The sequence below is a fragment of the Pan troglodytes genome, chromosome 13, assembly GCF_028858775.2.
Source record: "Pan troglodytes isolate AG18354 chromosome 13, NHGRI_mPanTro3-v2.0_pri, whole genome shotgun sequence".
NCBI classification, from domain to species: domain Eukaryota; kingdom Metazoa; phylum Chordata; class Mammalia; order Primates; family Hominidae; genus Pan; species Pan troglodytes.
The window spans coordinates 142,163,033-142,188,114 of record NC_072411.2 but is presented as its reverse complement, the minus strand read 5'-3'; the positions used below and the strand labels follow the sequence as shown (position 1 = coordinate 142,188,114).

At 49.4% G+C, this 25,082-nt stretch overlaps 1 long non-coding RNA gene across 3 annotated transcripts in view; it reads left to right on the top strand.

The window, feature by feature from the left end:
- The first annotated feature begins 345 nt into the window (after positions 1-345).
- Positions 346-25,082, top strand: part of LOC107973994 (uncharacterized) — a 46,448-nt gene continuing 21,711 nt past the window's right edge. For 2 of the 3 annotated variants that reach the window (XR_010149968.1, XR_010149966.1), the window contains exons 1-4: positions 346-6,183; positions 9,254-9,575; positions 9,698-9,740; positions 21,970-23,538. This is a non-coding gene — a long non-coding RNA (uncharacterized LOC107973994). The remainder of the gene's footprint in view (positions 6,184-9,253; positions 9,576-9,697; positions 9,741-21,969; positions 23,539-25,082) is intronic. The other variant, XR_010149967.1, reaches the window with a different exon arrangement.

Sequence of the window (25,082 nt, the reverse complement as noted above, 5' to 3'; positions counted from 1 at the left end):
GCAGCAGAGACAGAGGCCCTTCCCCTGAGGACCAGGAGCAGGCCACCTGGACAGCCCAGGCCTCCTCTCCCCACCTGGAGTCCAGGGCTGCTGGGCTGCCGCCACACCGTGACTGGCCCTGTGGCTCCCATTCTGCACCGCAGCCCAGGGCTGGGGGTGCTGCTCCTCTGCTGAAACCTTCTCAGGGCTCACATGTCACTGGTACCTGCCATAGCTGCCATCTTCCCAGAGGGGCTCTTGTTGTGGGAATCAGGAGGATGAGAGAGACCTTGGGGTAAAGCAGGAGGATCTTTACTGAGTGCATTCAGAGCCAGCGGACTTAACATCTGGAAAACTGGGCCTGGAACAAAGACAGCACATGACTTTTATATACACTTCAGAAAGGGGGTGGGCTAGCTTGAAGCAGGCTTACAGTTACAGTGGTGTGGAAGCAAGGATACAGAGGCAAAACAATTAGTCAAATTGTGACAGGTTCATAACTCAGGATTACACATGACTGTTGCTATGCAACCCAGATGTCTGTTATCTAGGTTTTTCTCTTGTGCCTAGCACGGCTTATTCCATGACCTTCACTGTGGTGTCCAGGTGGCTGGATCTCAGGCCTGCCCAGATAGTTTATGATCTTCACTCCACTGCTTAGATAAAACAGAATGCTTGAAGTTACTAGTTACAGAGAACAGGAATCTATAAACTCATACCATAAGAGACAGGAAAATTTGTTTTTTTTCTCCCTATGTTGAGGGAGTGCTGGGAGAGTCTTCAGAGCACATTCCTTTTTGTCCTAGCTTCTTAAGACAGTGTTTATCAGACTTTTCATGGGTGTGGGCCTTGGAGCACATTCCTTTTTGTCCTAGCTTCTTAGACAGTGTTTATCAAGACTTTTCATGGGTGTGGGCCTTGCCTGCTACTGCCTTTGGGATGAGTCAGCCTAATCCAGGAAAGCCTACTTCTTTCTCTCTTTAATTTTATTTTTATTTATTTATTTAATTTCCCACCTCACTCTGGCTTCCTGGACCCTTCCCTTCCTTGGTGCTCAGTGTCAGCCCCTCCCTGGCCTAACCTGAGACCCCACCCCCAGGCATTCCTGCCTGGATGTGCTCAGGGCCTCACTCTGGCTGGCGACTGTGACAGGTGTGTGTGTCTCTCTGGGTGTGAGCACACTGGAGCAAGTGTTATGTCCACAGTGTTTCATGTCTGCCCTGTAATGCTGGAGCCTGGGATGGTGCCAGCACCCCATGGCTCCTGGTCAGATCTTGGGCATCAAGTCTGAGTCTGACCCCAGGGGTTGAGACACAATGGCCAAAGGGATGGTGCAAAAAGGTGGGGCCACCAAGAGCTGGTGAGGCCATGAGGGCTGCTCCTCCTGAGGGAATCAAGGCTCTCGTGAAGGCGGCTCACACAGCGCCTGTTCCGCGCCTGTCCCTCACCTTCCACCCCAGAGGTCGCAGCACAAGGTGCCATCCTGGGAGCAGAGAGCAGCCCTCGCAGACACCAAACCTGCTGGCGCCTGCACCCTGGACTTCTCAGCCTCTGGAATGGGGAGGAAATAAATGTTTGCTCTTTATCACTTGTGCAGCGTTGGTATTTTGTTAGCTGCATATGCAGATGAGGATGTGGTCTTTGCTGGATCTGGAGATGTCAGGGAACTGAGCTTGGCCTGTGACGGGCATTTGGGCTCTTCCTGCAGGATTCAGTGTGGTGCATCTCTGTGTCTCTGTGTGTGTCTGGCTGTGTCTGTGTCTGTGTGTGTGCACTACTGTGTGTGTTTGTATGTGTGTCAGTGTGTGTGTATCTGCATGTCTGTGTATGTGTGTCTGTGTGTGTTCTGTGCATGTGTGTATGTTTGTGTATCTCTGTGTCTGTATATTTGTATCTGTGTATGTGTGTGTGTTTGTGTGTGTGTGTATCTCTGTGTGTCTGTTTGTATCTGTATATTTGTGTGTGTCTGAGTATGTGTGTGTGTATGTATGTGTGTGTTCTGTATGTTTGTGTGAGTATCTCTGTGTGTCTCTCTGTGTGTGTCTGTATATTTGTGTGTGTTCTGTATGTTTGTGTGAGTATCTCTGTGTGTCTCTCTGTGTGTGTCTGTATATTTGTGTGTGTCTATGTATGTGTGTGTTCTCTGTCTCTCTGTGTGTATCTGTATATTTGTGTGTGTCTATGTATGTATGTGTTCTGTGTGTGTGTATGTTTGTGTATCTCTGTGTGTCTCTCTATGTGTCTGTATATTTGTGTGTATCTGTGTATGGATGTGTGTTGTGTGTGTGTATGTCCGTGTATCTCTGTGTGTCTCTCTGTGTCTGTCTGTGTATGTGTGTGTGCTGCGTGTGTATGTGTATCTCTGTGTGTCTGTGTGTGTCTGTATATTTGTGTGTGCCTGTGTATGTGTGTGTATCTCTGTGTGTCTCTCTGTGTGTATTTGTATATTTCTGTGTGTCTGAGTATATATTTGTGTGTTCTGTGTGTGTATGTGTGAGTATCTCTGTGTGTCTCTCTGTGTGTATTTGTATATTTCTGTGTGTCTGAGTATATATTTGTGTGTTCTGTGTGTGTATGTGTGAGTATCTCTGTGTGTCTCTGTATATTTGTGTGTCTGTGTATGTATGTGTGTGTTCTGTGTGTGTATATGTTTGTGTGTGCATCTCTGTGTGTCTCTGTGTGTGTGTCTGTATATTTGTGTGTGTCTGTGTATGTGTGTGTTCTGTGTGTATGTGTATCTCTGTCTCTGTGTGTGTGTCTGTATATTTGTGTGTCTGTGTATGTGTGTGTTCTCTGTGTGTGTATGTTTGTGTATCTCTGTGTGTGTCTGTATATTTGTGTGTGTGTATGTGTATCTCTGTCTCTGTGTGTGTGTCTGTATATTTGTGTGTGTCTGTGTATGTGTGTGTTCTGTGTGTATGTTTGTGTATCTCTATCTCTGTGTGTGTCTGTATATTTGTGTGTGTCTGAGTATGTCTTTGTTCTCTGTGTGTGTGTATGTATCTCTCTGTGTGTCTCTATGTGTCTGTATATTTGTGTGTGTCTGTGTATGTGTGTGTGTATGTTTATCTCTGTCTGTGTGTGTCTGTATATTTGTGTGTGTCTGTGTATGTGTGTGTGTTGTGTGTGTATGTGTATCTGTGTCTCTCTGTGTCTGTATATTTGTGTGTGTCTGTATACGTGTGTGTTCTGTGTGTGTGTATGTTTATCTCTGTCTCTGTGTGTGTGTCTGTATATTTGTGTGTGTCTGTGTATGTGTGTGTTCTGTGTGTGTGTTTATGTTTGTGTATCTCTGTGTGTCTGTGTGTGTCTATATATTTGTGTGTGTCTGTGTGTGTGTTCTGTGTGTATGTGTATCTCTGTGTCTCTCTTTGTATCTGTATATTTGTGTGTGTCTGAGTATGTATGTGTGTGTACGTGTGAGTATCTCTGTATGTCTCTGTGTGTGTCTGTATATTTGTGTGTGTCTGTGTATGTATGTGTGTGTTCTGTGTGTGTGTATGTGTATCTGTGTGTCTCTGTGTGTCTGTATATTTGTGTGTGTCTGTGTATGTGTGTTCTCTGTGTGTGTATGTGTATCTCTGTGTCTGTATATTTGTGTGTCTGTGTATGTATGTGTGTGTTCTCTGTGTGTGTGTATGTATATCTCTGTGTCTTTGTGTGTCTGTATATTTGTGTGTCTGTGTATGTATGTGTGTGTTCTGTGTGTATGTTTGTGTATCTCTGTGTGTGTCTGTATATTTGTGTGTCTGTGTATGTATGTGTGTGTTCTCTGTGTGTGTGTATGTATGTGTATCTCTGTGTCTTTGTGTGTCTGTATATTTGTGTGTCTGTGTATGTATGTGTGTGTTCTGTGTGTATGTTTGTGTATCTCTGTGTGTGTCTGTATATTTGTGTGTGTCTGTGTGTGTGTATGTTTGTGTGTGTATCTCTGTGTCTCTGTGTGTATCTGTATATTTGTGTGTGTCTGTGTATGTATGTGTGTGTTCTGTGTGTGTATGTGTATCTCTGTGTGTCTGTATATTTGTGTGTGTCTGTATATGTATGTGTTCTGTGTGTGTGTGTTGAGTATCTCTGTGTGTCTATATTTGTGTGTGTCTGTGTATGTATGTGTGTGTTCTGTGTGTGTGTATGTTTGTGTATCTCTGTCTCTGTGTGTGTCTGTATATTTGTGTGTGTCTGTGTATGTGTGTGTTCTGTGTGTGTGTGTATCTCTGTGTATCTCTGTGTGTGTATCTGTATATTTGTGTGTGTCTGTGTGTGTTGCCTGTGAACTCCGTTTCTCCTGCTGGTCTGGGGAAGTGAAGGTTTCTCAGATCTTGCCAAGCCCAGAGTTTTGTGCTGTCCTATGCTAAGTCCACGTCCGCCTCAGTTCCTGGATAACGTTGGTGTTAGTGAGAGAAGACAAATGCCCTCCTTGCTTAATATAAGGCAGGCGGGGGGAATGCCTCTTCCACCTGCGGGCCCCTGCCCACCCTTGTTCCACCTGCTGGAAAGGGGAGCTGCTGAGCAAACTGACCAGAGAGTGGGAGAAGCTGAAGAGGCCACACATGTGGATGACAACAGGACGCTCTTGGCCGCGTCCTCCTGCACGCCGAGGTGATGCCCCTTTCTGGCATCTGCACACATGTGCACAGACACTGGCCTTTGCTTCAGGTGCTGGAACATGCAGCCTGCCAGATGGGGTGGGATCCCAAACTGCATCCGGTTGAGCTCGGGGACTCTGCAGTGTTGACAGATCAAACATGGTTGAATACTACAATTTTCCGGTTCAGCCTGTAGTGTTACAGCAACAGGAGGCAGAAGGCCTGCACAGACGTGAGCCTGACGCATACATGCAGGAAAGGACCCTGCCCCTTGGGCCGTGTGGCCCAGAGCTCCCCGCAGTATTGAGATGTCTGCGGTGGTGGCAGACAGCCCCAGGGGGAGAATCACGTGGAGGCGTCTGAGGTGCAGAGCAAGGCCACGCCACCCACCCAGCATGTGTGCTGAGCCCCTTAGAGATGAAGCTCTTGGCCAGGGTTCACCACGTGACCACAAGGCCAGCCCGCCCATCGTGGCAGAGTCCTGTAGGACCCGTCATGTCCTCAGGTTGCGTGGGCCGAGCAACAAGCCCGCACAAGATGGAAGTGGTGCGCCTAGGCCAGCGTCCTCGGAGGAAGGGAGTAAGCTAAGCACGAGTGGCCTCACCCCCAGCCAGCTACGTCTCCCACCTGGGTCACTCCCCACGGAGGGCAGTCTTGGCTCAAGGTACAGCCCCACAGAGGGCAGTCTCTTTCAACCAGCTGGCAGAGGAGGAAGAAGGCTGGGGCATGGTTCAGGGATGGGTCAGCTTAATCAGTGGATGCAAGCCAAACGTGGGCTGGTGGTTATCCTACAGCCCCACTCAGCAGTGGCCCCGAGTGGCAGAGGTGGGGTAAATCCTGCCCGTGCCAGAGCTTTGGGCAGGGCACCAGCCACTTGCTTTCCATAGAAGGAAAGGAGCTGGAGGAGAATACGCACATTGACTCGGGCAGCTGGGAACAGCTTGGCTGGCTGGACCAAGGCTTGGAGAGACTCGGGAATTGGAAGATCAGGGACAAGGAGGTCTGGGGTTGAGGCAGCACGTGGACCCGATGGAGTGACCTGAATGTGAAGATCTATGGATGGACAATGACACCCAGGTAGACAGGATGACCTGGCCAGTTGACCACCACCAGCCTCTGTCACCTGTGTCCTCAGTGTGACACAATGGGCTCCTGGGCGGAGAGGTGGTGGTGGCAGGGATAGGGGTATGTGTGGCCCCAGCATTGTGGGCCCCAACTCATGGAGGCTGATCCACCTACTGCCAGATGTCCAGCCTACGAGCAACAGACACCAATGCTGAGCCCCTACGTGGCACCACCCCTGGGAAAGGCTGGCCAGCCGCTCAGTGGCAAGTTAATTGCATCAAGGGCATTCTGCCCAGGAGAGACCCCAGAAGGGTGAGCAGCTACTCTCGCCTGGCTCCAGCATGTGTTCTGGGTACAAGTGTGTCTTTTCTGCCCTCAGGGTCTGGCCAGCACCACCAAGTAGGAGCTGACCCAGCGTTGGCAGGGGCGGCAGGAGGATGACTATCAGCTACAGCCTGGAGGCCAGCTGCAGCTCGGCCCCACGAATCCGCTTCCCACCCTTCCTCTGCCCAGGATGGGAGCCTAGCCAGAATCCTGGAGGAGATGTTCCCAGGTAGGCAGCCTTATTCTATGGAGCCAGGGGAGCCCAGCAGGACCAGAGGTGGGTGCAAAGTGCTGGGTGCTCTGTGTGCCGCCCAGACCCTCCTTCAGGACTGAGGCCTGAATGTTCCAGCTACAGGAGTATTGGCTTTGGATGGTTCATGCCTGAGTCCTTTAGAAAGTTCTGTGGGCACGAGGGGTGTGCCTCCAGCGAGTGAGCAAAGCTGCGCCTCCTCTCTGGGGCAACATGCAGCTGGTGCCTGCTAGACGCATGGTCCCAGCAGCTGCCCTTGTACACAATCCCAGGAAACCCCCCAGGGCTGTTCCAGATTCAGAGCTGCCAGTGGGGTCCCACTGGAGTCGGTGCCTCCCCCACTTCCTTGAAGCTGTGATTCTTGTCTCAGTCTGTTTCTGGGGAATCTGGCCTGAAACTGCTGGTCACCGAGGGCGTGGACTGGGATTTCTGGGTGGTGTGTGGTGTGTGTGTGCACAAGAGAGAGACTGGGGGATGGGCTGGGGGAAGGAAGAGAGGAAAGGGGAGAGAAGGAGCAACAGGGAGTAGGACACACACACACACACACACTCGTCTCTCATGTTTTGGTGTCTGGGCTGGGCTGGCTTTGTAAGTGTTTTTGGGTGCTTTTATGCTTTGTCTAACCTTGGAAAGGTTTGAATCATGCCAGCAGCTCTGCCGTACTGAAACTGTGAAGGAATTAACCAGTGGAAGGCTCAGGGTGTGACCCTTTTCGGGGTATGTTGAGCAAGGCTGGAGGATGTACCTCTCAGGCAACTTCTCCTTTCTTGGTTTAAGCAAAACCTCTCTTGTTAGATGAATGTGCATGCCCCAGTCCCCCAGGGTTTGCAGAGCTGGTGGCAGGGAGAGAGGGCTCCTCATTCTACACAGAGGAAGGGGAGCCTGCTGGAAAAGAGCAAGAAAGAGTCGCCCGCCGCCCTGGGGGACGCAAATTTCCTGCAGCAGCCTAGGGGCTGGGATAGTCCTGAGCCCCTTCTCCCAGGTCAGGGTGTGAGCCAGGATTACACACACAACTCCCTCCAGGGAGGGGGGGACAGTAGTACGTGGTGTTGCTTGGAGAACTGGAGGACACACAGAACCCATTCCAAGGGGACTTGAGTTTCTGGCAGGAACGAGGCCCCAGCGTGGTGTGACTACGGCTGAGTGCCCTCTGCCCAGCAGACCCACTAGGGTGTGTGTGGTGGGTCGAGACCGCTGGAGGTGCTCTGGGGAAGCACGCAGTGTGACTGTGGTGGGGTGGCTGGGCTGCAGCCTCCTCTCTGCCGGGCACTTGGAAATAGGACTCTCTGCTCAGGACGGAGCGGCCTCTGCCTCCAACGGAGCTGTTGGACAGCTCACGAGGAGGAGCCGGGGCCTCCAGAAGGAAATACTGGACTTCCTGCCATGGTGGGCAAGGTGGCTTAAGTGATTGCTTTTGGAAAAGGCTGATATCAACATTTGTCTCTCAAGCTAGTGACACTGGTCATCTCGGTCACATGATTATTTTTTCTTCCACTTTCATTTTGAGTTCAGGGGTACAGGTGCGGGGCGTGTGGGTTTGTTGCATAGGTAAACGTGTGTCATGGTGGTTTGCTGTACAGATCATCCCATCACCCAAGTACTAAGCCCAGCATCCATAGCTACTCTTCCTGATCCTCTCCCTTCCTCAACACCCCCCAGCAGGCCCCAGTGTGTGTTGTTCCCCCGATGTGTCCGTGTTCTCATCATTCAGCTCCTACTTACAAGTCAGAACATGTGGTGTTTGGTTTTCTGTTCCTGCATTAGCTTGACTGAGGATGATGGCTTCCAGCCCCATCCATGTCCCTGCAAAGGACATGAGCTCATTTCTTTTTATGGCTGCATAGTATTCCATGGTGTATATGTGCCACATTTTCTTTACCCAGTCTATCATTGATGGGCATTTAGGTTGATTCCATGTTTTTGCTATTGTGAATAGTGCTGCAATGAACATACACGTGCATGTGTCTTTATAATAGAATGATTTATAATCCTTTGAGTATATATCCAGTAATAGGATTGCTGGGTCAAATGGTATTTCTGCTTCTGGATCTTTGAGGAATCGCCACACTGTCTTCCACGATGGTTGAACTAATTTACATTCCCACCAACAGTGTCAAAGCATTCCTTTTACTCTGCAACCTTGCCAGCATCTGTGTCTTTTGACTTTTTACTAATAGTCATTCTGACTGGCATGAGATGATATCTCATTGTGGTTTTGATTTGCATTTCTCTAATGACCAGTGATGTTGAGCTTTTTTTTTTTTTTCATATGTTTGCTGGCTGCATGTTTGTCTTCTTTTGTTTGCCTTTCTTCTTGCATATTTGTTCAAGTTGCTTGTAGACTCGATATTAGATCTTTGTCGGATGGGTAGATTGCAAAATTTTTCTCCCACTCTGTAGGTTGCCTGTTCACTCTGATGATAGATAGTTTCTTTTGCTGCGCAGAAGCTCTTTAGTTTACTTAGATTCCATTTGTCAATTTTTGCTTTTGTTGCAATTGCTTTTGGCATTTTTTAATCATGAAATCTTTGCCCATGCCTATGTCCTGAATAATATTGCCTAGATTTTCTTGTAGGGTTTTTTTGTTTTGTTTTGCTTTTGTTTTTGAGATGGAGTCTTGCTCTGTTGCCCAGGCTGGAGTGCAGTGGTGCGATCTCGGCTCACTCCAACCTCTGCCTCCTGGGTTCAAGCAATTCCCCTGCCTCAGCCTCCTGCGTAGCTGGGATTACAGGCACATGCCACCATGCCTGGCTAACTTTTTTGTATGTTTAGTAGAGACGGGGTTTCACTATGTTGGCCAGACTGGTCTCGAACTCCTGACCTCATGATCTGCCTGCCTCGGCCTCCTGAAGTGCTGAGATTACAGGCGTGAGCTGCCATGCCTGGCCTAGGGATTTTTTAAAAATGGTTTTTGGTTTTACATTTAAGTCTTTAATCCTTCTTGAGTTAATTTTTGTATAGGGTGTAAGGAAGGGGTCCAGTTTCAATTTTCTGCATCTCTGTCACATGAATATTAAGAGCCCACTTTGGTTTTGTTTGATTTTTCTAGGGTCCATCTGTTTTGGTTTGGATTTTCTCAGAAGCAGCCCCTAAGCCAAGGATTCTAATGCAAGAACTGTTATTTCTTTGGGAGGCGCTGGAGGAGGCAGTGGGGTGACACGAGGAAGAGACCAGCCAACAGAGGGCATGTCATTAAGTCAGAGTCAGCCAGCGGGGAGCTTGGGAGCCGGCTCAGACCACACCTTGGAGTTAGCTGCCCAGAGAGGATGCGGGAGCTGGGGCACCAATCCACTGACTCTGGGCACTTGGTGCTTGGGGGCTCCTCCTGGGGCAGGGACTGACCCTTGTCACTCCAGGTTTCCAACAGGGAGGTAGGTGCAGGTGCCACGATGGCTGTCGTGGTGTGCAACCCCGTGGGAAGGTGGGCTGTGGAGGGCACTGAGGGCCTGGCCCCTTCTCTAACTGAGACCTCTCACGCTCACTTTCTTTTCAGTGTACCTCATGTATTGCGAATAAGGGAGTGATCTCTGTTAACGGTAAGTTTATCCCATTTTCTTGTCCTTTCCTAACAGCGCATTGGTGGACATTCTGCCATCTTATTTAAGGTTTGCTGAATTAAAGGCCTGCCTGCTATTTCTTTGTGAAAGTCACAAAGCAAGTCAGGGAGCCCTCAATCCCCATGGGACAGGACGGGAGCTGCCTTAGCAATGGGTGGCACTGTCAGGCTGGGGTGGGGCCCTGACTCTCAAGTCTGGGAGCACCGTGCCCAGGGGCAGGGCCTGCAGTCTCCAGGACACCTTTTCTTTTTCTTTTTCTTTTGTTTTTTTTAATTATGCTTTAAGTTCTAGGGTACATGTGCACAACGTGCAGGTTTGTTACGTATGTATACATGTGCCATGTTGGTGTGCTGCACCTGTTAATTTGTCATTTACATTAGGTATATCTCCTAATGCTATCCCTCCCCTCTCCCCCCACCCCATGACAGGCCCCGGTGTGTGATGTTCCCCACCCTGTGTCCAAGTGTTCTCATTGTTCAATTCCCACCTATGAGTGAGAACATGCAGTGTGGTTTTCTGTCCTTGTGATAGTTTGCTCAGAATGATGGTTTCTAGCTTCATCCATGTCCCTACAAAGGACATGAACTCATCCTTTTTTTGTGGCTGCATAGTATTCTATGGTGTATATGTGCCACATTTTCTTAATCCAGTCTATCATTGATGGACATTTGGGTTGGTTCCAAGTCTTTGCTATTGTGAATAGTGCCGCAATAAACATACGTGTGCATGTGTCTTTATAGCAGCATGATTTATATTCCTTTGGGTATATGCCCAGTAATGGGATGGCTGGGTCAAATGGTATTTCTAGTTCTAGATCCCTGAGGAATCGCCACACTGTCTTCCACAATGGTTGAACTAGTTTACAGTCCCACCAACAGTGTAAAAGCGCTCCTATTTCTCCACATCCTCTCCAGCACCTGTTGTTTCCTGACTTTTTAATGATCGCCATTCTAACTGGTGTGAGATGGTATCTCATTGTGGTTTTGATTTGCATTTCTCTGATGGCCAGTGATGATGAGCATTTTTTCATGTGTCTGTTGGCTGCATAAATGTCTTCTTTTGAGAAGTGTCTGTTTATATCCTTCGCCCACTTTTTGATGGGGTTGTTTGATTTTTTCTTGTAAATTTGTTTAAGTTCTTTGTAGATTCTGGATATTAGCCCTTTGTTAGATGGGCAGATTGTAAAAATTTTCTCCCATTCTCTAGGTTGCCTGTTCACTCTGATGGTAGTTTCTTTTGCTGTGCAGAAGCTCTTTAGTTTAATTAGATCCCATTTGTCAATTTTGGCTTTTGTTGCCATTGCTTTTGGTGTTTTAGTCATGAAGTCCTTGCCCATGCCTATGGCCTGAATGATGTTGCCTAGGTTTTCTTCAGTTTTAGGTCTAACATTTAAGTCTTTAATCCATCTTGAATTAATTTTTGTATAAGGTGTAAGGAAGAGATCCAGTTTCAGCTTTCTACATACGGCTAGCCAGTTTTCCCAGCACCATTTATTAAATAGGGAATCCTTTCCCCATTTCTTGTTTTTGTCAGGTTTGTCACAGATTGGATGGTTGTAGATGTGTGGTATTGTTTCTAAGGGCTCTGTTCTGTTCCATTGACCTATATCTCTGTTTTGGCAGCAGCACCATGCTGTTTTGATTACTGTAGCCTTGTAGTATAGTTTGAAGTCAGGTAGTGTGATGCCTCCAGCTTTGTTCTTTTGGCTTAGGATTGACTTGGCAATGTGGGCTCTTTCTTGGTTCCATATGAACTTTAAAGTAGTTTTTTCCAATTTTGTGAAGAAAGTCATTGGTAGCTTGGTGGGAATGGCATTGAATCTATAAATTACCTTGTGCAGTATGGCCATTTTCACAATATTGATTCTTCCTATCCATGAGCATGGAATATTCTTCCATTTGTTTGTGTCCTCTTTTATTTCATTGAGCGGTGGTTTGTAGTACTCCTTGAAGAGGCAGCACACCTTTTCATCAAGAAGAAAGGAGGAGGCACCTTTAGGGTTGGGTGCAGGGCAAAGCGTCTGGGCCAGCATTCTGGGGGCAGCTGGTTGGCTCTTGCCATCCATGGGGTGCACTGCCATTTTCTCTAAATCTTGGGCTGTTCTCTGTGTTTTAGCAACAGGTCCTCTTCATGTTGTCCCGCCTGCCTTAGCAATGGGAGGCACTATAAGTGCGGGGACTCCATGAATTGGTGTGGGGGCCCCTGTCTGGTGTTCTCAAGGCTTGGGGTGCTTCAGGAGCCCTTGTTGCTCTGATTTCAAGGGTCAGCTGGGGTGCTGAGGTGAAGGTGCCCTGAGTATCCCAGAAAATGGCCTTGGCGTCTATCAACAGGGTGTGGTCAGTGACTAGACAGTCAGCAAGGCACAACTGAAGCCACAGTTTTGCTAAGAGCTTGAACAGTAGATGATTAAATGACTTTTAATTATATACTGACTTCCTTCCGGGTAATATTTCCAACCACCTGGAGGGCCGGGGGTTCTTGTTAAAAGGTGTGCTGGAGTGTGAAATATCTAGGCACAGAGCAGGGCCCGCCCAGAGCCCCCGAAGGTCATGAGCTCTGCACACATCTGTGGCCAGGGCTGCTTCAAGGTCCCCTGAGCACCTTGGAGGTATCACCCCTCAGGGCTCCAGGAATTCCTTAGGGGAATTCTGATCCCACCACAGGAGGCCAGGCCTTCTGCGCATGGGACAGGACGGGGCTGCGATCTCTTTTTGCAGCATAGGGGAAGCCGGCCTCCACTTGGGAGGAGACCTCCTCTCCCACCTGGACTGCTTCCTCCCCTCCCGTCCCCTCCCAGGCTGCTCCCCTCCCCTCCCCTCCCAGTCTGCTCCCCTCCCGTCCCCTCCCAGGCTGCTCCCCTCCCCTCCCCTCCCAGTCTGCTCCCCTCCCTTCCCCTCCCCTCCCCTCCCCTCCTCTCCCCACTTCTTCTTCTTCAGAGATAATTAGCCTCATCCCTTGGCAGATCTGCAAATGCCTTCTGTCCTCTGTCCTGGGCCTACCTCTCCTCGGAAGCTCTGCCTCTGATGGGGCTTGTGTCCAGGATCCAGGTCTGTTAACAGATGGGACCACGCAAAACAAGGGGAAGAGCAAGGAAATCCGACTGACCTCAGGCTTTGCTGCGAAAACCCCCAGATGCGGCAGCATCCCGTGAAGAACATGTCAATCAGCATTGCTCAGTGCGGAACCGACAGCAGGTGCTGTTGGCCTCACACGCGTGTAGACGCACATACCCCCCCCACCACACACACATATGCACGCCCTGCTCCACCTCGGTAGCCGAGAGTCCCGGTGCAAATCTTCGAGGCTGCTGAGGAGCCCAGGAGCACATGTGGCGCCTGAAAATCCCCGGAACCTTAGACGCCCTTTGAGCCGGGAGGACCAAGAACGCCCACTGGAAGCGCTGCCCCTCCTCTGTCCTCTGTGAGACTCAAAGGGTTGTCCTTCCATGTGGTGGCCGAGGAAGCCCCCTTCCCACACTGTGCGGTTAGAGGGGGTCTTCACACTGCATGGGGTAGACGGGACCCCAACAGGCCCGGGCACACATTGCGTTCAACCCCCTGGGCTGGGAGGGATCCAGTGAGTTTATACCCAGCAGAGAGGGTAGAACAGCAGTTTCCAAAGATACCCTAACCTCTGGAGCTTGTGAATGGGAACTTATTTGGAAAAAGGGTCTTTGTAGCTCAGTTAAAGCTTTTGAGATGAGACCCCCCTGGATTAGGGCTTCCCAGTGACAGGTGTCTATATAAGAGGCGGAAGAGCAGAAGGCACAGACACGGTGAGACGCCGGTGTGAATGCAGAGGCGGGATCAGAGCCATTCCACCACAAGCCAAGGAAGCCTGGAGTCACCAGACACTGGACGAGGCAGGAGGGACCCTCCCCTAGAAGTCTCCGGGAGAAGACAGCCGTGTGGACACCCTGACTTCGGACTTCAGCCTCAGAGCTAAGATAGTGTGTCTGCTGTTGTAAGCGCCCCGCCTGATGTGTGGCCAGGTGTTATGGTGGCCCCAGGACACTGATGCACCAGGCTGGGGTGGGGCCCTGGCTCTCAGGTCTGAGGGCACCGTGCCTAGGGCAGGGCCTGCAGTCTCTAGGGCGCCTTCTCAACAAGAAGAAAGCAGGGGCTGGGCATGGTGGCTCACACCTGTAATCCCAGCACTTTGGGAGGCTGAGGCAGGCAGATCGCTTGAGGTCAGGAGTTCGAGACCAGCCTGGCCAACATGGCGAAACCCCAACTCTACTAAAAATACAAATATTAGCTGGACATGGCGTGTGCCTGTAATCCCAGCTACTCAGGAGGCTGAGGCAGGATAATCGCTTGAACCCAGGAGGCGGAGGTTGCAGTGAGCCAGAATCACACCACTACACTCCAACCTGGGTGACAGAGAGAGACTACGTCTAAAAAATATGTATAACGAATAAATAATAAATAACTAAAAAGAAAAAAGAAGAAGAAGAAAGGAGGAGGCACCTTTAGGGTTGGGTACGGGGCGAAGTTTCAGGGCCAGTGTCCCCCGGGGCACACTGGAAGGTTCTGGCCATCTCTGGGGTGTACCACCACTTTCTCTAAAGCCTGAATTTCTCTGAGATAGGCCCCCACCCCTCCTCCTCTTGCCCCCTTTGCCTGGCCTCCTGTAGTTCTGTGTTCCTGGAGTGACCCCATGCGCTCAGGACAGCTTGGGCTCCCTGGGATGGGCAGACGCCTGCATCATCCAGGGCGTCTGGACTCTGTGCTGCCCCTCTGTTACCGTTGCCCGCCCCTGATTCTCTGCAGCCCTGAGGCCAGGCGGCCCCTGCCCCACCTGATCTCAATGACACAAAGTTCTCCCCTGCATGGAAGAGCTGTGGGACCTTCCCTACCCCACTCTCAGCCCAAAGTCATTCTGTTCCAGCAGGGCCCGGTTAGAAACCGGCAGCTGCCAACAAAAAGGACCCATCTGTGAGAAGGGAAGAAACTGGCTTTTAGAATATCTTGACAATGGGGAAGGAAATAGCAGGAAATGGGAAGAAATGGCAGAGCCAGGACACATTTTCCAAACTGCAAAGATTTTCTGAATATACATATAATAGGTATAATTGACATTCTTTTCCTTATAAAATGCTTCCAGATATCTCCTTTCCCCTTTTCAACAGGGCAGCGTCCAGCCTTATTTGTCAGGCATGCTCACGCCTTATGTCTGGCCTTAGAGAAAAACAGACTTTCACCCAGAGCCTCACTCCAGAAGCATCAGGAGCTGCCCTGTCCTGGGACATGCAGAGTAGCCCAGGGAGGGCAGGGACTGTGGGATCATTCTGTCCATCGCGACTGCAGGTTGGCTGGGCTGAGGTGGCCAAGGCCCTTCCTGGTCACCTCCAGGTAAAATGCAGAAGGAGCCTCCTCGCCCTGAGCTCAACGTAATATACAAGCCCCCCGTGCTGACGTTCTATGGCCACATTCCTGAAAGGTGTTTTAGGGTCCAAAGCACTCATGAGAAGTCTGGTTTTCTAGAGAAATGTTCCTCAGTGGGGAAGGAGCGCACGTCTCACCAGCTGCCCTGTGTCATGTCCAGCTGTGAGCCTGGGAAGCCTCGGAGCCTCAGGGTGACCTCACCAAGCAGGGGTGAGGTGAGCTGGGTCAGACAAGAGCGTGCTCGCGTGCTCTGGATTTCCACCACAGCCACTCATTGCCCATGTGAATTCCGGGCCTGCGTTTCCACGTCTGTGAAACAGGCACGTGTCTGACATGAAAGGGTGTTGTATGGATTGAGTGCAATGGCCAACTGCAGCCCAAATATCGGCTGGGCTCCTGCTGTCTCTTAGTTTTAATTAAAATCAAGTCAAATCTGCATTCAGGGGAGCAGGAGCCCAGCCCCCTTCCGCAGGAATCCTGGCTGTTTCCAAGGAGTGGCTCTCAGGGCCGCTTTGGGTCTGGACTGCAGGTCCGGGTGCTTTGTTTGCCTCAGGAACCACCCTGTCGCTAAACGGTGTCACCAAATTACCTTTGCCTAAGGTCCCACAAACAGCGCACACCAGGCATGCACAGAACAAGGCCGTTCCCCCTCAGGATGAGCAATGTATTTTAGAGCACAAGCCCAGTCCTGTGGACACAGAGTGTACAAGTGTGTACAGACATACCTTTGGGGTATTGCGGGTTAAGTTCCAGACCACTGCAACAAAGTGAATATTGCAAAAAAGTAAGTTGCACAGATGTTTTGGTTTTCCAGGGCATATAAAAGTTATATTTATACTGTACTATAGTCTACTCAGTGTGCAAATAGTATTATGTCTCACAAAAACAATGTGCATACCTCACCTTAAAAATACTTTATTGCTAAAAAATGCAAACAATCATCAGAGCCTTCCGCAAGTTGTAATCATTTCACTGCTGGAGGGCTTTGTCTGGACTTGGTGGCTGCTGACTGCATAGGGTAGTGGCTGCTGAAGATTGGGGTGGCCGTGGCAACTTCTTAAAATAAGACAACAGTGAAGTTTGCTGCATCTATTGACACTTTCTTTCGTGAAAGATTTCTCTGTTGCTTGAGATTCTATTTGATAGCATTTTATCCATAGTAGAACTTCTTTTAAAATTAAAATTTTAAATTTTAACATTGAGAGTAAATCTCCCTGCCACTGCTTTATTAACGAAGTTTATGTAATATTCAGAATCCTTTGTTGTCATTTCAACAACGGTCACGACATCTTCACCAGGAGTAGGCTCCATTTCATGAAACCACTTTCTCCGCTCATCCACAAGAAGCAATTCCTCATTCACTCAAATTTTCTCCTGAGATTGCAGCAGTTCCGTCCCATCTTCAGGCTCCACTTCTGATTCTAGCTCCCTTGTCATTTCCACTACATCTGCAGTTGCTTCCTCCACTGAAGTCTTGAACCCCTTAAGTCACCTATGAGGGTTGGAATCAACTTCTTTTAAACTCTTGTTAATGTTGACATTTTGACTTCCTCCCATGAATCAAAAATGTTCTTACTGGCATCTAGAATGACGAAGCCTTTCCAGAAGGTTTTCAATTGACTTTGCCCAGATCCATCAGAGGAACCACTATCTATGTCAGCTATAGCCTTACAAAATGTGTTTCTTCAATAATGAAACTTGAAAGTCAGATCACCCCTCAGTTCCTGGGCTGAAGAATAGATGTTGTATTAGCAGCTTTGAAAACAACGTGAACCTCCTTATGCCTCTCCATCAGAGCTCTTGGGGGACAGGTGCATTGTCAGTGAGCGGTAGCATTTTCAGGGGAATCTTTTTTTTCTGAGCAGTAGGTCACAACAGTGGGCTTAAAATACTTCGTGAATCATGCTATAAAGAGATGTGCTGTCATCCAGGCTTTCTTATTCCATTTATTACTAGTATTATTTTGGGGACAAGGTCTCACTCTGTCTCCCAGCCAGTGGCGTGATCATAGCTCACTGCAGCCTCAAACTCCTGGGCTTAAGCGATCCTTCTGCCTCCCAAAGTGCTGGGATTACAGATGCGAGCCACTGCCACCCAGCCATTGTTGTTTCATTTGTAGAGCATGGCGGAGTCTATGTAGCATAATTTTTAAGGGTCCTAGGATTTTTCAGAATGGAAAAGAGTGTTGGCTTCAGTTTGAAGGCACAGTGTAATGCCCCTAACCAGAGAGTCAGCTTGTCCTTTGAAGCCCTGCATTGACTTCTCTCTAGCTATGAAAGTCCTAGATGGCATCTTTTTCCAACAGAAAGCTGTTTCTTCTACATTGCAAGTCTGTTGTTTAGTGTAACCACCTACATCCATGATCTCAGCTAGATCTTCTGTATAACTTGCTGCAGCGTCTCCATCAGCACTTGCTACTTCACCTTGCACCTTTATGTGATAAAGATGGCTTCTTTCCTTCAGCCTCCTGAGTCAACCTCTGCTGGCTCCAGGCTTTGCTTCTGCAACTTCCTTCTCTAGCTTTACCGTCACAGAATTGAAGAGAGTGAGGGCCTTGCTCTGGATTAGGCTTTGGCTTCAGGGAATGTGGTGGCTGGTTTGATCTTCTAGCCAGACCACTTCTCCATATCGGCAATGCCAGGGGATCTGACAAGGTTCTACACCCACCCATCAGTGTCACTCAGCTTTGCTGGGCTATGTGGGTGACTTCCCCACCCCAGCCCACACACATGGGTTTTTTTTTTCCTATGGAAGAAAAGACCACCCAATGAGAAAAGCACAGGTTACCTACTCAGAGCTTGCTGTAGCAGGGGAGGCAGCCATTATCACCTGCATTTGGCAGAGACAAAGATAAGCAGAGGAGTGGGGAACTTCATGGTAGGAAAACGGGGAGGCTCAGGTGTGCCCTGGCTAGAGGCCTGTATTAGTCAAGGTTCTCCAGAGGGACAGAACTAATAGGATAAATAAATATATATATATATGAAGCGGAGTTTATTAAGGAGTATTGACTCACACGATCACAAGGTGAAGTCCCACAATAGTCTGCCTGCAAGCTGAGAAGCAAGGAAGCCAGTCCAAGTCCCAAAACCTCAAAAGTAGGGAAGCCAACAGTACAGCCTTCAGTCTGTGGCTGAAGGCCCGAGACCCCCTGGCAAACCACTGATGTAAGTCCAAGAGTCCAAAAGCTGAAGAACTTGGAGTCTGATGTTCAGGGGCAGGAAGCATCCACCACGGGAGAAAGATGAAGGCTGGAAGACTCAGCAAGTCTGCTCATTCCACTTTCTTCTGCTTGCTTTATTCTAGCCTCTCTGGGAGCTGATTAGATGGTGCCCACCCAGATAATGGGAAGATAACTTCCCAGGCTAGCGACTTTGTAAGATGGGTGGGCTTCCTGGCCTACTGACTGTGGATGATTGGTGGGCTTCCCGGCTGGTGACTGTGGATGATGGGTGGGCTTTCTGGGCTGGTGACTGTGGATGATGATGGGTTTTGTGTGCTGGATGCTGCAGGTCGTGGAATTCTGTTTTTACATCTGGGCTGGACATTGTCCATTCAGCCTCTCACTCCCTTAAGTGTTGCATTGAGGCCCAGGAGCTTCTCTACCCTCAGGGATGTGCAGGGTGGCCCAGTGGCTCATTGCTTTGGCTCTGATGTCCACCTGCCTTACTAACTGACTTTGTTGAGTTGGAGACTTGTTTTGCCTAGAATAAAAATAACTATCAACCATTTTCCAGGTACCTGGCCTGGAAGCTCTAGTGGCGCAGTTTTCTGTTTCATCCTGGCAATTGTGGAAGTGACCATCACACCCCTCCATCACACCTCTCCATCACACCCCTCCGTCACACCCCTCCATCACAACCCTCCACATTCCTCCATCACACCCCTCCATCACACCTCTGCATCATACCTCTCCACCACACCCCTCCACACCCCTCCATCACACTCCTCCATCACACCCCTCCATCACACCCCTCCTTTACACCCCTCCATGACTCCCCTCCATCACACCTCTCCATCACACCTCTCCATCATACCTCTTCATCACACCCTGCCACACCCCTCCACACTCCTCCATCACACCCCTCCATCACAACCTTCCATCACACCCCTCCATCACAACCCTCGATCACACCCCTGCATCACACCCCTCCATCACATCTCTCCATTACACCCCTCCATCACACCCCTCCTTTACACCCCTCCATGACTCCCCTCCATCACACCTCTCCATCACACCTCTCCATCATACCTCTTCATCACACCCTGCCACACCCCTCCACACTCCATCACACCCTGCCACACCCCTCCGCACTCCATCACAACCTTCCATCACACCCCTCCATCACAACCCTCGATCACACCCCTCCATCACGTGTCTCCATTGCACCCCTCCATCACACCTCTCCATCATACTTCTCCATCACACCCTGCCACACCCCTCCACACCCCTCTGTCACACCCCTCCATCACAACCTTCCATCACACCCCTCCATCACAACCCTTGATCACACCCCTGCATCACACCCCTCCATCACATCCCTCCATCACACCCTTCCACACCCCTCCATCACACCCCTTCACACCCGTCTATCACACTCCTCCATCACACCTCCATCCCACCCCTCCACACCCTTCCATCACACCCCTCCACACCCCTCCATCCCATCCTTCCATCACACCCCTCCTTCACACCCCTTTACATGTGGAGAGAAGGAGACAGGCCTGGCATGCTGTAAGCTCAGAAAAATGCTTGCTGTGCTTTCGTGTGATGACAGTTATTCTTCTGTGGTCCTTGCCCCATCTATGTAGGACTTCGTTTTGCACTCGTGAATGTGGTTTCCAAGATGATGCAGAGTTGACACCTGCATCTTGCTCTTCTCACCTTGCCTGTGATGCAGTGGCACTAAGTAGCAGGAACCTGCAATCACAGGACATGTCCACATGCTCACCAGTGCAAGAGAGGGAAGGAGAGGAAGGAGAGGCGTTCCTTGCCTGCCCCTGCTGGTGCCCTCTTTGGGTCTGATCTCTTCTGGGGTTGGAAGCCCCAGGGTTCAACCTCACCAGGAGCAAAGCCCGTAAATATGGCATCAGCTCCCAGTCCTGGGAATTCACTTGTGGGCCGGGGGCTGGCAAAAGAGGAGAGTGTGTAGGCAGCTCCCTCGGGGCCACCTTCCTGACTCTGGAGGCTGGCAGGCAGGGGCAGCGCCTCCTCCAAACAGCCCCGGGCGCAGGCTGAGCGCCTCCTGAGTGCCGTAAGGGACTTGGCTTTCTAGGTGCTGTAGGAAATGCCACTGTAGACTTCAGAGGAACACTTTCCCTCATTTTATAACCTCCTTGGTATAAACATCGTGATTTTATTGCAGAGTATTGGGAAGTGGAGGAGAAATGCCCATGACTGCGTAACCCTGAACAGTCCTGACTCCATTTGTGAGCTGGGCCCTGGGTGGTTCTGAACAGTCCTTGCTCCGTCTGTGAGCTGGGCCCTGGGTGGTTCTGAACAGTCCTTGCTCCATCTGTGAGCTGGGCCCCGGTTGGTTCCTGCAGTTCCGTTTTCTCACAGAGCAGGCAGCCTGGCTCTATATTCCAGCTTAGCCAGACACCAAAGCCATTCCAGTTGTCTTGGTAGGGATGGTTCCTTCTCTCAGTATCCTGCTGATGAAAGGAAGAGGGATCCCAGAAGGGAAGGAACTGAAGGGATGCAGGAAGGGGCTGTGTGCCTCAGGGGATGCGTGTACTTCTGGAGCTGAGGCTGGGATGGCAGAGGGAGGGGTGAACCTGGCTCACTCCCACTACCGGCCTGGGTGCTGCAGTCTCTGGGGGCTGAGTGACCTCCAGGGCGGCCATCAGTCTTCAGGGCCTCCCAACAGGAGGGTTTGGTGGCTTTAGGCCTGGGGACAGGCAGGTAAGAAGAAGAGGAGGAGGAGGAGGGCCCAGGAGAGGAACTGAATTCAGAGGGAAGCTGCCGGCCTGGAATCCGGAAGCCTGGGACGCTCTTCGGCCCTCCAGCACTTCATCAAGTATGGATGCTTTTCAAAATATAACGGACACTTGTCAATAACAACAACAAAAATAGTCAGCTTTTCCCCCTTTGGTTTTATGAATCTGAGGCCATATTTAGGCAAATCCAATCTACTCCTGTGTCTAAACTTGTCTCTAATTTACATGTGTGTGGTACGTGCATGTTAATTTTTTTTTTCACTTCAAGAAAAAGTATGATCTAAAAATGTATTTTTTCCCTAAAGAGTCATGGGAAGAATCAATTTATCACCAATAATTTTAGTGATAGAATTTCTAATAAAAATAGGATTTTTCTTGAATTTTTACTAAATAAAAACTTGAATAATTAGCTACTGCAATGTATAGAGTTACATCTTCAAGAAAGAACATTATAGTGTGTCCTACATGCTGGGAAATTTTCCATATTGCTCGAAGAAATGAAAAGAAGGGATACGAAGTTGAGATAAAAAGTGATTTCCATGCCAAAGCTCTCATGTGTGGATCATAGTTCAGTCTTCATTAACTGCTTACTAATTTATTGCAAAATAAGGTAATTCAGTGTTGAAAATATAATTCCTTATAAACTAAAAGAAAATATTTGTTTAAGGAATACATAATAAGTACACACACATACACACATACATATGTTATTTTCCTTCTTTCTGTTATAGAACATTTAAAAAACTTTTTAAAAAGTAGAATAAAATGATGAACCTCTGAGATTCAAACATTTTCAATATTTTGCCAATCTTGTGCCAACTATTCCCCTGCTGTTTTTTTCTAAAATACATCAAATCCCAAACATCTTGTCCTTTGACTTACAGATGACTTGGTCTGCATCTTTCACGGATCGAGCATTTTCCCCACGTGACCACGACACATACGACTATCCTTCACACTAAGAAGACTTCCTTTACCTCTATAGCATCAAATACAAGTTCATATCCAAGTTTCCCTAATTATCCAGAGATGTGTTTTTACAGTTGGTTTGTTTGAATTAGGAGCCAAACAAGTTCGCATTTCCGATGATGGAACCTGTTTCAGCCTCTTTCCTCCCTTCTGTGGCCCCACTGGCTGGTTGCAGTGTCTGGGTCATTGGCTGCAGTGCCCCCAACCCTGGATTTGCTGTGTCCTTGTGGTGGTGTTTAACATGCTCCTCTACCCTTGAATTTCCTGTCAATTGCAGTTAAGATGAGGGTACTGCCAGCTTCACAGGTGTGCAATCTCATGGGGCCTTGCACTTAAGAAGGGCTCTGTGCTGGGCTTAATGCTCGGCCAGGTCTGCCCTGAATCTTGATACCTTTGCCTTTGAACTTGTGTTTTGGAAGCACTGCACAGCAGGGGCAGGAGCACAGGAGATGTGCATGATATGCACGTCTGCCATTCCTTGCCTCTCCATTCACACGCGGCATTGGTGACACAGCACAGAATTCCAGTGACCCTAGGATGCACGGGAGACCAGCAGGACTCGAGGCCAGGAACAGGTCACTGTGTGTGTTTGCCACTGAGTCTGTGGGAAAGCCACACCTTCCACATGAGTCCACTTCAAATGTAGAAAGAAGGCAGTGGCCTTGTGAATAACACCAACCACCAAGGACCCTATTGTACTTTTTCTTACTTATTCTACTTTCGTGTATTAGCCAAGCACTTACACTGAAAACAATGCATGGACGGAAAGAAGACGGGAAAAGCCACAGTTCCTTCTTTCAGTTCTTCCATTTTCACCGGTAAGCTGCAGGCAGTGTCAAGAAGGCAGTAGCACGGCCAGTATCGAGAAGTGAAATCAAAACCCTTGGTTTAGTTTTGCACAGCACTTCCACTGTTCAGGTAAAAATTAAATATACATACATATGTGAGCTACAAAATAGGAATCGTGTAATCTCTGTGTTTCTGCATGGGGATCTAATGCTTTTATATTTGTATTTAAAACTGACATTGCACAATATAAAATGAACAGTAAAATTCAGCTAAAACATAAAAATTGAAATTTTCTTTACTTAGGATGACCTTAATTAGCAAATAACAATGGTAAATTATTAGAGAGAACAGAGGAAAAGGAAAAGTTTTGTTTTTTAACACTGTTAAGAGCAGTTTTCCCTGTTTTGTGAACAAGGGACTGTGTGTTTTCATTTTATAGTTTCTCCCCTAACCTATCACTTTTGAAGTTGCTGCCCTGGCTTCAGAACCTATGAGTGTGGAGTAAAGCCCCACCTACACCTGCACAGAGCTCGGGCTCCCCTCCTCACTCATATGCTCTGTGGTCACTGTCCTCTTCGTCTCTAGGTCCCAGCAGACCAGGAGCACAGATGGGTCAGCCTACTCAGTTCTCCACGGGGCTCCCTGTTCTCAGAATGGTCTGTGCTTGGAGAAGGCTCCTAAGTGCCTGGGAATAGGTAAGTGAGTTGGGGCAGAGGCCTGGCAGGCATCCTGGAGAGGGAGGATGTGACGTGGACTGGGTCAGTGATGGATGGTGGGGATAAGGAAGAGAGGGTGAAGGCAAGATTCTTCTCTACAGGGCACTGAAAGCCAGTGCCTGGCTAAGATAGATGTGGGGGTGAAGGAGAGACTGGGAAACGGTTCTGGGTTTCTGGTTTGGGCGACTGGGTGGATGGGGTGTCTTTACCTGAGCTGCTTCCTGAAGAAGGGGTCAGGGTTGTGGGAAGAGACTTCGTGTTCCACTTGGGACCTGCTAAATTTGAGGTGCCTCAGGATCGTGCCTGTAGCCATGTTCATCATGGAAGAGGGCTCCTGATTTGGGAGTTGGTGGCTCATATATTTCAGCCATAAAAAGATATGACATTATCAAAAGACAGCCATGGTGAGAGAAGAGGCGAGGGTCAAGGAGAGAATGTTGGTGAGGGAGAAAAGGGGACTCCACAGAGAAGGTCAGAAGGGACAGCCACAAAGACCGAGGAATGCAGGAGGGGGCATTGGCAGTAGAAGCTGGCGTGGGGACTGTTGACAGAGCAACAAGGCAGAGAACAAGAGGAGCCAAGTCCTGAAATGGCCCACTGGGACAAGGAAGAGGACACAGGCTGGAGAGCTGTGGAGGAGGCAGAAGAGACAGATCTTACTGACAGATCCAGTGTTGGGGACTGATGAGAGGGAGATCCAGAGGAGGTGGCAGGAAACTTGCAAGGCTCTCATCCTGGGGAGGAGGTGGAAGCAGAGGACGGGAGGCAGGGAGAAGGAATGAGGCTGGGATGATGGAGCTGAGGACGGGAGGCAGGGAGAAGGAATGAGGCTGGAATGATGCAGCTGAGGACGGGAGGCAGAGAGAAGGAATGAGGCTGGGATGGAGCTGAGGATGGGAGGCAGGGAGGAGGAGTGAGGCTGGGATGGTGGAGCTCAGGACCACCTGACTTTATCTAGGCACCTTCCCTGCCGTGCTCCCCACCCCCACTGCGTGGTTTGAATGATGTGTGTCCCCTCAAAATTCGTGTTGAAACTTAACCCCCAATGCAGCAGTGTTAAGAAGTGGGGCCTTTAGGAGGTGATCAGGTCCTCATGAATGGATTAGTGCCTTATGGAAGGGCTTGAGCAGGGCACTTCCACCCCTTCCATCTCTTCTGCCACGTGGAGACACAGCAGTTCTCCCCTCTGGAGGACGCAGCCATAAGGCTGCAGAGAGCAGCCCTGACCAGACACCAGACCTACCCTGATCTTGGACTTCCTACCTCCAGAGCTTTGAAAAATAATGTTCTATTTTTTTTCTATAATCTATCTAGTCTGTAGTATTTTGTTACAGCAACACAGATGGACTAAGACACATCCCAACAGCCACATTCATGGCAGGGCTGCCGTATTGGCACAGACTCCTCCCCCAGGCTCTCTGATTGGCTCAGAGGTGGGCACATGGTCCATGCTGGGCCAATCAGAGCCCTTCTGTGCACATACTTCCGGTCCTCTCTGCAGATCATGATCCAGTTCTCTACTG